The sequence below is a fragment of the Pseudochaenichthys georgianus genome, chromosome 16, assembly GCF_902827115.2.
Source record: "Pseudochaenichthys georgianus chromosome 16, fPseGeo1.2, whole genome shotgun sequence".
NCBI classification, from domain to species: Eukaryota; Metazoa; Chordata; class Actinopteri; order Perciformes; family Channichthyidae; genus Pseudochaenichthys; species Pseudochaenichthys georgianus.
In genome coordinates, this window is record NC_047518.2 from 2,425,234 (window position 1) to 2,437,372 (window position 12,139).

A 12,139-nucleotide genomic window follows, 5' to 3' on the forward strand; every position below is an offset into this window, starting at 1 on the left:
CACAGGACAGGCGTTCACAAACTCCCGAGTGTCAGCCTCCAGCGTGGCCCACCAGAACCGTTCTAGAACCCTCCCCTTGGTACGTTGAATTCCAGGGTGGCAGGAAAGTCTGGATCTGTGAGCCCACTGAAGCACCTCAGCCCTCAAAACCTGAGGCACAAACAAACGGTTGAGAGGACAAGAACTCGGACCGGGTTGGTCCACCAAAGCGGTCTTAACCCTCTCCTCAATCTCCCAAGTGAGGACGCCGATCACCCGAGGAGCAGGGAGAATAGTGTCCGGAATACCCCAGTTGTCTCCCCCCCTCTCGAACTGCCGGGACAAAGCGTCGGCCTTAACGTTGCGGGAGCCCGGGCGGTAGGAGAGGAACAAATTAAACCGGGTAAAAAATAACGACCACCTGGCTTGTCGGGAATTCAGTCTTTGGGCCGACCTGATGTATTCCAGGTTCTTATGGTCGGTCCAAACCTGAAATGGTTGTTCTGTCCCCTCAAGCCAGTGTCGCCACTCCTCCAACGCCAACTTGACTGCTAGAAGCTCCCGATTCCCCACGTCATAGTTCCTCTCCGCCGGACTCAATCTCCTCGAAAAGAAAGCACAGGGATGGAGCTTCTGGTTCTCACCCGAACGTTGCGACAGGATGGCCCCCACCCCAACGTCAGAAGCATCCACCTCCACCACCAACTGACCAGCAGGATCTGGTACCTGCAGGATAGGAGCCGATGTAAACCGGCCCTTGAAGTCCTGAAAAGCCTCCTCGGCTGCAGGGGACCATCGGAACGTCACCTTGGACGAGGTCAGGGCGGTGAGCGGGGCGGCCACGGTGCTGTAGCCACGGATGAACCGTCTGTAAAAGTTGACGAATCCCAGGAAACGCTGCAGCTCCTTCCGGGAATCAGGGACCCGCCACGAAGTAACCGCTGAAACCTTAGAAGGATCCATCTCCACACTTCCTTGACCCACGATGTAGCCGAGAAAGGCGACCGAGGAAGTGTGAAACTCGCACTTCTCCGTCTTGACGAACAGCGAGTTCTCCAGAAGTCTCTGGAGGACCGTCTGGACATGATGGACGTGTTCCTTGAGGTTCCTTGAAAAGATCAAAATGTCATCCAGATAAACAAAAACATAACGATCCAACATGTCCCGGAGTACGTCGTTCACCAATGCTTGGAAAACTGCAGGGGCATTGGTAAGTCCAAATGGCATCACCAGGTACTCGTAATGTCCTGAAGAGGTGTTGAAGGCGGTCTTCCATTCGTCCCCCTCACGGATTCGTACCAGGTGATACGCGTTTCGTAGATCCAGCTTAGTGAAGATTGTAGCCCCCTGTAGTAACTCGAATGCTGACGAGATGAGTGGCAAGGGATAACGATTCTTCACCGTGACGTCGTTCAGGCCCTGATAGTCAATGCAGGGTCTCAGGGTCTTGTCCTTCTTCGCCACAAAAAAAAACCTGCTCCTGCGGGTGATGTGGAAGGACGAATAATTCCTGCAGCCAGTCATTGATGTAAGTCTCCATGGACCTCCTCTCTGGTGCCGAAAGCGAGTACAACCGGGCCTTGGGTGGAACTGCTCCTGGATGTAGCTCAATGGCGCACTCATAGGGCCGATGAGGTGGGAGAGATGTCGCCTTAGCCTTGCTAAAAACCTCCTTAAAGTCCAAATATTCTGCCGGAACCCCTGTGACATCCGGAACCAGGTTCATATCCACAGATAGTTGAGGTGCGGAAGCCTGCTTGAGGCAAACCTGATGACAGGAGGAACTCCAACCTAAGACAGACCCAGTTGCCCAGTCAATGTTTGGGTTGTGGCGGCGGAGCCACGGATAGCCCAAAATCAGAGGGATTTGGGGGGACCGTAGCACATGAAACTGGATTGTCTCATGGTGGTTCCCCGACATGAGCATATGTACCGGCGTCGTCTGGTGTGTCACCGTTCCCAGTAGGTGACCATCCAAAGCATTAGCCGGTACCGGCTGGAGCAACCGAACCTGTTGGATGCCCAGCTGTAGTGCGAGCTCCTCGTCAATGATGCTGACATCTGATCCGGAGTCGATAAAAACAGCCAGAGCCTGAGATTTGCCTGTCAGGAGGAGTTGAGCATGGCACAAGGGTCTTAGATTGGGGATCAGCTCAGAGGTTTGGCCCACCAGTATACTCCCCATTACTGATGAGCTCTGCCTTTTACCGGACAACGGGAAACCATATGTCCAGCCTGACCACAGTAAAGGCAAAGATTGCCTCTTCGACGTAACTCCCTCTCCTCAGAGGTAAGACTGGTACGACCCACTTGCATGGGCTCGGCCTCCCCGTACCGTGAGTCAGAGTAGGAATGGGAATTCTCCGCCGAAACCGGAAGTTGAAATCTCCCAGAAACCGGAAGATGTTGTCGCGAGCAGCGGCCCGCCGCTCGTGTCTGTTGCTCTCCTCTCCGGGTCTGGATTCGTCTGTCAATCCGAGAGGTGAGCTCAATCAACCCATCCAAGGAAGCAGGGAGATCATAGGAAACCAGCTCATCTCTCATATAATCCGCTAATCCTCTCAGAAATGCGTCACACTGCGCCGGCTTGTTCCAGCTGCTGCGGCGGCTGCTGGTGCGGAAGTCAATAGCGTAATCCACCACCGTGCCGGAACCCTGGCTCAAACTCAGCAGACCCCCGGCAGCGTCGGGACCCAGACGAACGGAACCGAACACCTTCCGCATCTCCGCGGAAAATGCAACAAAAGAGGCGCAGGCTGACGTCTGCTGCTCCCACTCTGCAGTTCCCCATAACCGGGCTCTTCCCGTCAGATGATTAACGGTGAAAGCTACCCGAGCCGCCTCGGAGGCGAAGGTGTGTGGCTGCAGTGAAAACAATATGGAACAGTTTGTGAGAAAAGGACTGCATCCCTCCGGCTCACCAGCGTAGCGTTCCGGCGTTCCCACACGAGGCTCCGGAGCGTATCCCGTCGGGCCAAGGGCTGGAGCGAGCATCGGAGCTGCGGGCGGAGGGGCGGTAGCAGCCCTGGTAGCAGTTAGCTGTTGTACCGTGGCGACCATCTGTTGCATCTGGGAGGTAAGGTAATCCAGCATTTGTCCCTGGGTTGAGGTTGCCTGGTGGGTCTCGGTAGCTAAGGTAGCTATCGTGACCTCCTGTCTTTGGATGGCATCCTCAACCCTTTCAAAGCGGTCTCTAGGAGACCCGGTGTTTGCTTGGTCCATTTCTGGCCAGATCGTTCTGTCACAAACGAGCTGAGGACCAAAATGCAGAACACGGGAAACCAGGGATAGTCGGTAATCAGCTTTATTGATGGCAATAGGCTGGTAGGAGACAAAACGGCAGATAGTAGGCAAAGGGCTGGTCGGGGACAGGCGGGGGTTCCAGGAGAAAGCAGGACGGGAGTCGCAGGTACAGAACGGGTCAGGGAGCAGGCGAGGCAGGCTGGTCAGGGACAGGCAGGGTCGAAACCGGGAGAGCAATCTGAAGGGTAATGCGGGAAAGACTGGCATGCTGCAAAGTACGATCTGGCACTGAGGTGAAAGTGAAGTGGGCCTAAATACTAATGGAGCTGATGGGTGCAACAGAGTGAGAGAGAGACAGGGTGTGACTACCAGGTGACTAAGGAAAGTTAATGCAGAAAATAGGTGAGTGAGAAAGCAAACTGTGACAATACTTATATTATATATAATATTTTTGTATTATTATATTAATATATATTATATGTTATGCTACATTACTAGCTGGCTAAATATACTGCCTATGCTTGATAGCTGTGCATGTATTATATGTTATGTTATATATTATGCTTATACTTATTATAATATGTTTTTATTAATATATATGATATTGTAGTGCCGAGAGATATGGGAGTCGGAGGCGATGCATCGAAGGTGGTCAGCACAATATGTTATTATGCTACATTACTAGCTGTCTGTTCAATGCTAAAACGAAGTAAACTGGATATAAACTCTCCAAACAGTTGAAAATCTACCAGTTTCACCAACTGTCTCTGCCACCTCCCGCCATGCCTGGTTCCTCCGGTTTAGGTCACGGTAGGTGAACAGAGTACAAGACTGGGACATTTGCCACGGAAATGATTAATTTGTCCTCCATTTTCTGACATAAGGAAAATAGTCGAGACCTGCATACACGCGGTTTGATTGGTTGGTGCTTGTAATGACGGCAATTCAAAAACGGGATTTGATTGACTGACGCCAGCTTCGAGCAAGCCTCGAGCCTCAAAAGTTGAACATTGTTGAACTTTTGACGCCGATAGACGCTCGCGAGGCTTGCAACGCCTTGCCATGCTACCCACAATGCAGTTCGGCGAATTTTGAAAATATCCTACGCCACCCCATTCAAATGAATGGGCGAAGCGTTGGAAGCCTTTTTTGACGCCTGTAGTGTGTACGGGCCGTAAGTGTGAGTGTGGCAGGGTGCAATCTTACCTTTGAAGCAGGAGAGGAGAGCGCAGATGTCTTTTAAATTGTCCCAATCCAAAAGATGGGATCAGTTTATTTGAAGAAAAATTGGTTCACACTTATACTGGGTGTCTACCTTCTCTCGTTACAATATGACAATCCTACAAAACTGTTACGTGCTCCCCTCCTGTTGGTCTCTCTGTCTCCCTGCTGCACAGACACACCTGGTCCGCCTCCCCCAGGTGTCCTAATTACGTTCAGCTGGGGACTTGAAAAGCAGAAGCTGGAGGAGAAGAGTTCTCTTCCCTAATCTCAACGCCGGAGGAGGTTGTTCCTCCTCCTTCTTCTGCTTCAACATCTGTAGATTCCTAGAGTCTGTATCTTATGTACTCTGGAGGAACAGGTAGTTTAGGTTTTTCACGGCTTTGTTTTCTCCCGCAGGGACTTGTTAGGTTTCTGGGTAGCGGAGGGAAGCTCTGGGTCCTACGGCCCGTGGTGTGGCTGGCCCCCTTTGTCCTTTTGTTTGTTTCCTGTCCTCCAGTGCATTGTCATTTGCCGGTTGGCCATGTAAGTACGGATGTATCAATACATGAACACCGTTAAATGCTGCGTGTTTGCTGTGTTGTCTTCTATGTTGCGGTTCTCCCCAACGAGTCTCTACCATTAAGTAGAGGGCGGGTCGTAACAAAAACATATCATGCTGTGGTCATGTTCTAATATGCAACCTTAATTCACAGTTTTACATTTATTATCCTAAATTGTAACTTCAACTGCCCAATTCAGTTGTGACATTTAAAATCGTCCGACAGAATTTAGAGGCATCTCCTCATAAATGACCGGTGATAATAAAAAGCACATTCAAACTTTCATTCAACAAATCAGTTCATTTTGCTCATTTCCACATGTGTATACTTCAACTAGTCCCGCATGAATTTGGAGGACCTTTCCTCACAGGTGGCAGGGTACTAACTTTCAACAATCAACTCATTCCACAATTCAATTAATTCCACAATTCACATTTGTATACTTCAACTAGTCACGCATACATTCAGAGGGCCTTTCCTCACAGGTGGCAGGGTACTAACTTTCAACAAACATCAATTAATTCCGCTCATTCAACAAATAAATTCACTCTGCATTCAACAAAGAAATTCGAGAGATATTTACAAAGTTTGAGAGAACCTTACCGAGAGCAAAAACCTAGCTCTGCAGGGAGAGAGCTTTACCGGGAAAGAGCTACCAGACCCTCCCCCCCCCTCTCTCCAGTTTGCTCCCTCTCTGCCAGTGTCTTTATGCTCAAAAACAGGACAGAAAACATAAGGACACCAACTCGATACCCATATTTGTGGAAACTGGGCATGGCCTCTGATGTACAGGACTGGACAAGACATATTATATGGCTCTGGCATAAGACACACAATTCAACAAACCACTCTTTTGTTTATACTGTAAATATTTGGAAACCATAAAATATGAAGCATTTTCATTGTGGGTTATACAAGAATAAAATTGATTATATTTGATTATAATTAACTTTCGTTTTAAGTATTCAACCTAATATGGAGATCTCAACATTTGTTTTTTGTCTTAAATATTTGACCTGAAAAAATGTCAGACTTGATCTCACAATAAAGTATTATCGTATTGTAATGAGTGTATTTTACATGACATCCATGTAAAAAAATATGATACAAATCTTAACAGTGCCAGGAATGTGGCATTGCACGTGACAGTGCCACGTGCAGACGTGTTCTGTAAGACAAATGTAAATAAAGAACCACATTGTGTGTGGAGAAGGCGGATGGCATGCCAGCACTCTGTATGGAACATGCTGGTGGTTATTTACAGTGTGTGGCTCTCAGCTGCTTCTCATGTACAGCAGCTCATGCACAGTTTGCTGTGTGAGTCTGCGTGCTGCAGACAGCCGGGCAGGGGGGCTGTGTGAGGGTCCTCCTACCCAGATGGTAGCGAGTGGAGAAATCATTCACCCAGAAATCCTCCTGGAGAATCAGAGGAAGAGCGGAGAGGAGAAATGTAAACCAAGCGCTAAGTGAAGCTCTCAGTCAGCCTCATGAGGACCCAAATGATCATGTGAATGGCTCGCCAACCCTCGCACTCTGCAGAACGAGGTCTATACAGTCAAAATGTTCCACAGGGTTGATACAGTACTGCATCAAACCACTGCAATGTCATGTAATGGACCTAACCCATGTTCTACTCTATTTTATGAAAGCTCACTATACAGTGCTGTACGCCATTTTCTATGAATACAGTCAATTTGTATCTATCATTAAAATGACTGTCCTTACATCAGCCCATGCACAGTTCAAATACCATGCAGCTAGAAGTCTTCTAAAACATTCTCATCCTGATGTTAGGCAGGGACAATGTTAACCATGTTCAGGTTCGTAGCAGGCTAATGTAAACTCATTAGCATATCATTAAATACATTTGAGGCTGATTGGAATGCCGAAGTAATTCAAATGAATGTTGAGATGGACTTCCGAAATCCAATAGTTGTTATTTGAACTCTCAAAGCTCCTTAACAACATCATCATGTACAGTATGAGTTGAAGACAGTGTATTTCCTGCTCAGCAATATGTTTTCAAAAAATGTGACACTTTACTTTTACATGCTGTCCTTTCTTTAATATAACCGGAGGTATGGAGACACACATGCATGAGGACACTGAATGTGTATTAAACGTGCGCGTACACTTGTCCAGTATCACTAAAATAATGCAATGTATTTATTATGGGATAGATTAGCATTAGCATTATTGTACCTGGGTGTACTAAAGGTTACATCTTCCTAATCAATCACGGATTAAATGCATTATTCAGTCAGCATGCTAAGTGGCTCAGCTCAAACACACACGCAATGTTGTGTGAGCTGTGCACACTTCCCTGCCTGCTGTTCACTGTTAACATCTGTTGTGACTGCATAGCCTCATTCTGGTCAAAACGGTTGAAAGCTTGGTGGAGTGCATTGGAACATGTTCAAAAAGAGGTAGCCTCAAAACAGCAATTAACTGTTGTATCCAAATATTTGACTGCAAAATACTTTTTTTGGTTAATGTTTGGAACTTTCCCATAACCCAAAATAGTGAACATGTGGGCTCCTCTGAAGGGGGCCGCGTTATCCCATGTATCTCTGGAATTAATTATCAGAATGTCACCAAATGTGGCCTAAATCTTCACAGAAAAGTAAGGCATACAATAAAGCAAATATTATATCAATACCTTTTACCATCTTTGTAATATTAACACACATAAATCATAGGCGGAAATGGAATAGGACATTTCAAATGCAAAAGGTATGTTTATGCTTTTCTGTCATTTTTAAACTAAAGAGTCCAATCACCCAACAATGTCATTTATATGTACCAGAGACTCTTATCTTTTCATACAAATTGTTTTTTAGATTACTCACTTCACCCTCTGGCTCTGCTGTCACCAGCCTCTAACAGCTAACCAGTGTAGCCAAAAAGGCCGTCAGAATGAGGCCCTGTGGGTGTACCTGTGTGAAGGGAAGGACACAAAGCATAGATTAAGAGAAAAGAAAAAGGTGGGATATCGGACTGCCTGGAAAAAAAGGTGAAGTCACACGCAGGTGAAGCATATAAATGTTGCAAATTGACAGACCTTTTTGGCTGCAGTGCTGCTACAAGCACTATCACAGCCCTGGCTTCTCAAACTCCGGACCAAGGTCCGGATCTGGACCGAACTGCAAATCAATCCGGACCGAACCATGTGTCCCATTATAACAAATAAAAAAAAAATCTGATTCTGATGTAAATTATAGTGGACCTATTATGCTATATTGGAAACATATATTGTAGGGCCATACCTATACAAAACATGTCTGAAGTTTTTTGCTTAAAATACCAAACAGTTCAGCCATTGTAGCCATGCCTCATACTGCTCATATTCCTCTTTTGCAGCCCTGTTAGAGGCCCAATTCCAAACCACTCCCTCGACCCTACCCCTCCGTGACGGAGTGAACTCCGTCTGTAGCCACACTCGCAGCTTTGGGACGGCCTCCCCTCTCTCCGGCAGAAACAGGAAATGCCGTAACTGTATGTAACAACGGTTTCAAATCAGCATCTCTTAGACAAAATTTTTTAATTAATAACTCAAATAAAACTCCAAACATCTTTCATTGTGTTCTTTTAGTTTTAAACCTGATATTTATAAGCTTCTTAGTTTTTGCAACAGTCTGTAAATATACACAACTTTATAATAAAATGCACACATTTACCTTTTTCTAGACTAAACACAGGTTTGATCCAAGCGGCAAACTCTGGGGAAGAGCCGGGACGCCAATACGGAAGTGCCACACACTGCAGTTCATATATTGGCCGATAGGAGATGACTGCAGAAAGGAGCAATTTCCATAGACCCCCATGTTAAAATGCCCAACTTTACAGCAGAAAAAAACATGTTTCTACCCCTGGCTTCATACATTTTTATTTTCGATATAGTTAGATTCCACCTTCATGATTATGGATCTGTGAGTGAATTGTTTTCTAACGCGACCCTTTTATTTATATTAGGTCTTAAAGTGTTTGCATAAATTAGGGCGTGGTCACGTTGATGGACACGTACATGCCTCACTGTCAGCTAACAGCAACTTGTCCACTCTGCTAGGCTACAACCATAGAGGCTACAACGTTAGTTAGTCATAGTACTGTACTTGACCCTTTAGCTTTAGCCTTGTTCGTGGTGATTGTGCCTTTTAGGGAATATTATTACAAATACCAGACAATTAAAATGTCGTGCTGTGCGCTTGAATGTACTAACAGAACTTCCAAGAAGTCTACTCTCAGCTTTTTTCGGTGAGTAAAATGATAATATTATACATGTTAACCCCGTTAGCAGGTGTTTGTGTGCTTGTTAGCTTAGCTTGTTATGTAGCTTATTAGCCAGCTAAGGACGTAACCCTTTATAAATGTGTGTATATATATATATATATATATATATATATATATATATATATATATATATATATATATATATATACAGTTTAGTTTATGATTCAGCCTTGGGTAAGAATTGTATAGTCTATGGCTATGACGCCCATAATGCTAAATGGGAGCAAATGTTAAAAGGGGACCCAATTATCCCAGTGGTGGCCGCCGGAGCTAACCGGAGCCGTAGCTAACCGGAGCCGTAGCTAGCCCTTTACGGCTCCGTTAGCTTCGGCCAGCGGCGGAGCCCGGCGTTATAACTGGAGATCAAGGAATGCAGCGAAACGCGGAATTGGTTCGCCTGCAGCCTTCTATAGTATTAGCTAAAGAAATTATGTTGAACAAGGTTTATTAAGCTGAACATCGCCACAATTGTTCTGCTATGTATCGGTACTTATTTTATTTTCTTAACGTGTGAATGACAAGCATTAAGAATAACAACAAATAGCTATTTATCTTGCATATTGTCTCGTTTGATTATGAATGTAACGTTTATATAGTGGAACTACACTGTTTTATCAAAACCAAAGTGCCACGCAGTAACTTGGTAGGCCCATGCATGTATTTCAGCAGGAAATGTGCAACCTAGATTACATTTACCAACACAGACTATATAGAAATATTTGTAAAAGTTGTTCATGCGTTATTAAGTGAATATGGCATTAACCCTCCTGTTGTCTTTGGGTCGGTTTTCATGTGTTTTTGAATAAAGGTTTCCTTTAGGACCTGTGATCCAGACAGGCTGGACCAGTGGGTGCTGAACATCCGGAGGAATAAATGGACCCCCAACGTTTCTTCTCGCCTGTGCAGTGAACACTTTGAGAGTCATCCCTTCAGCACGGACTCATGGGTACAGATCCTTTTTTTAAAAATAACTTGGTTCCATTTGTGAGTGTAAATTGTTGTTACTAATTAAATACATGTTATACATCATACAATGCTAAATAATTGTTATGGCACAGCTTGCACATCAGTGATGAGTAATGTTCTTTTAATTAAAGGCCAAATTAAGATTTTGCCAGTTAAGTATAGAAACATAGAAATCGATTTTTTTTTTTGCAAACCATCACATTTCTCTTCAATTTATGCAAAGACTCTTTATCATAGATAGAGAATTGCCATTTCCCCCACATACTCTATGTTTAAAACAGATGAATTATATTACCTTTTTTTACATTATTTTAATAGCAACATTCATTCATCTGTTGTCATCTTATAACTTAATTATCTTAACAGCTATCACTGTAAAAAAAAGGATTTAATTTCATCTTACAATATTTATCTTTACATTCTGTTCTTGCATATGTCTTATTATATTTACGTGTATATAGATTTCTGCCTGCACTAATTTATTTTATTGTTTTATGTCTTATATAACTGTTGCATTGTTGGAGGAGCTCGGGACAGATGATTTTCATTGCCATTCCTACACTGTAGCCTATGTGCATATGACATCAATCCTTTGAATCTGAATCTTGGAAACACGTAATTGTTGAATGGATTAACTGCATAGTTAACATGTTGGCCCTCTATTGTCTTTTATAATGCACTCTTACATTTAAAACAACATTATTCAAAAGAAAGTTGAATATCTACAGACCTCAAAAAGTTATTTTATGTGTTTTTGTTTATTATTTTTATTAGGGAAGGAGATGCCTGAAAAACACTGCAGTGCCCACCATTTTGTATTTCACCAAAGAACAACAGCCTGGAAGGAGAAGCAGGTGAGTAGCAATGACGAGGTCAGTGACACTCCTAGTTCGACTGTTAATAGCAATGAGGAGGTTGCAGATGGAGACCATGGTAGTGGTGAAAACAGTCTTGCTGCTGATCAGAGCAATATCATTATGATACAAGGCACACCTGAGGAAGCCTTTTTTGTTCCACAGCGTAATGACATTCCAACAGCCAATGCTTGTGAGGAGGATGTTGGTTTGGGACGCAGCAGCCAACACACAGACTCCGCCTCTGTTCACTCTTACACTTGGGCTTTAAACTAAGACGGGTCATACTGAATAGTTTGTGCACACATTTTTAACATGTGATCTTTCTTTCATGTAGGACGCTTGAGGGAAGTTGCAACGCCTCGGCCAATGGGATGTCTTCTCCACGTGAAAGACATTGAAGGCATCATTTATAACTTGAGACAATTTTCCAAAAGTGATGACTTGTATTGGCTTAGATAGTAATGGATTACATCGAACACGAATCGAGATCCTATAGAGAAAAAGGGAAGTGTAATCCTTAGATAAAGAGGAAGAGATGTAATCGGATTAGTTTGACTTTTTCTAATAATAGGGAAACTCAGGATTACAATCTTATTCAAAACCTAAAAAGAGCATATAGTGTTTGTTGTAAAATGATCAAATGGTATCTCTTCTCTGGAAGCCGTATGTTCTGGAGGATAATACTTTCATTGTGAATCTATACCTACTGCCTGAATCTGCTTTATGGTATTATATTATACATATAAGTAAAACAATCATATTAATATTTCTTCTCTCCTGTGTTTATTTGCATTGCATTTGATATTGAGGTAATCCAAAAGAAAAATAAAGTCATCAGGTTACATTACTTTTATATCTTGATACTCACATGAAGTTACTGGTTGTGTTTTTGGCAAGTAGCCCTCCCAAGCCTGTGCATAAGTTATATCATTTTAATTACTGATACAGGTGTTGCACATCTTTAATTTATTTTCTAGTGTACTTGAGTCATACAATGATTCGAAACCTTTACTTTTCATAAAATGCAAGATGTAACTTTCA

General features: G+C 43.9%; 1 long non-coding RNA gene across 1 annotated transcript; it reads left to right on the top strand.

The window, feature by feature from the left end:
• Nucleotides 1–10,149: 10,149 nt before the first annotated feature.
• On the top strand, nucleotides 10,150–11,519 carry LOC139435444 (uncharacterized). Its single transcript, XR_011644679.1, has 3 exons — nucleotides 10,150–10,221; nucleotides 11,016–11,095; nucleotides 11,433–11,519. It is a non-coding gene; the product is annotated as an uncharacterized lncRNA (long non-coding RNA).
• Nucleotides 11,520–12,139: the final 620 nt, after the last annotated feature.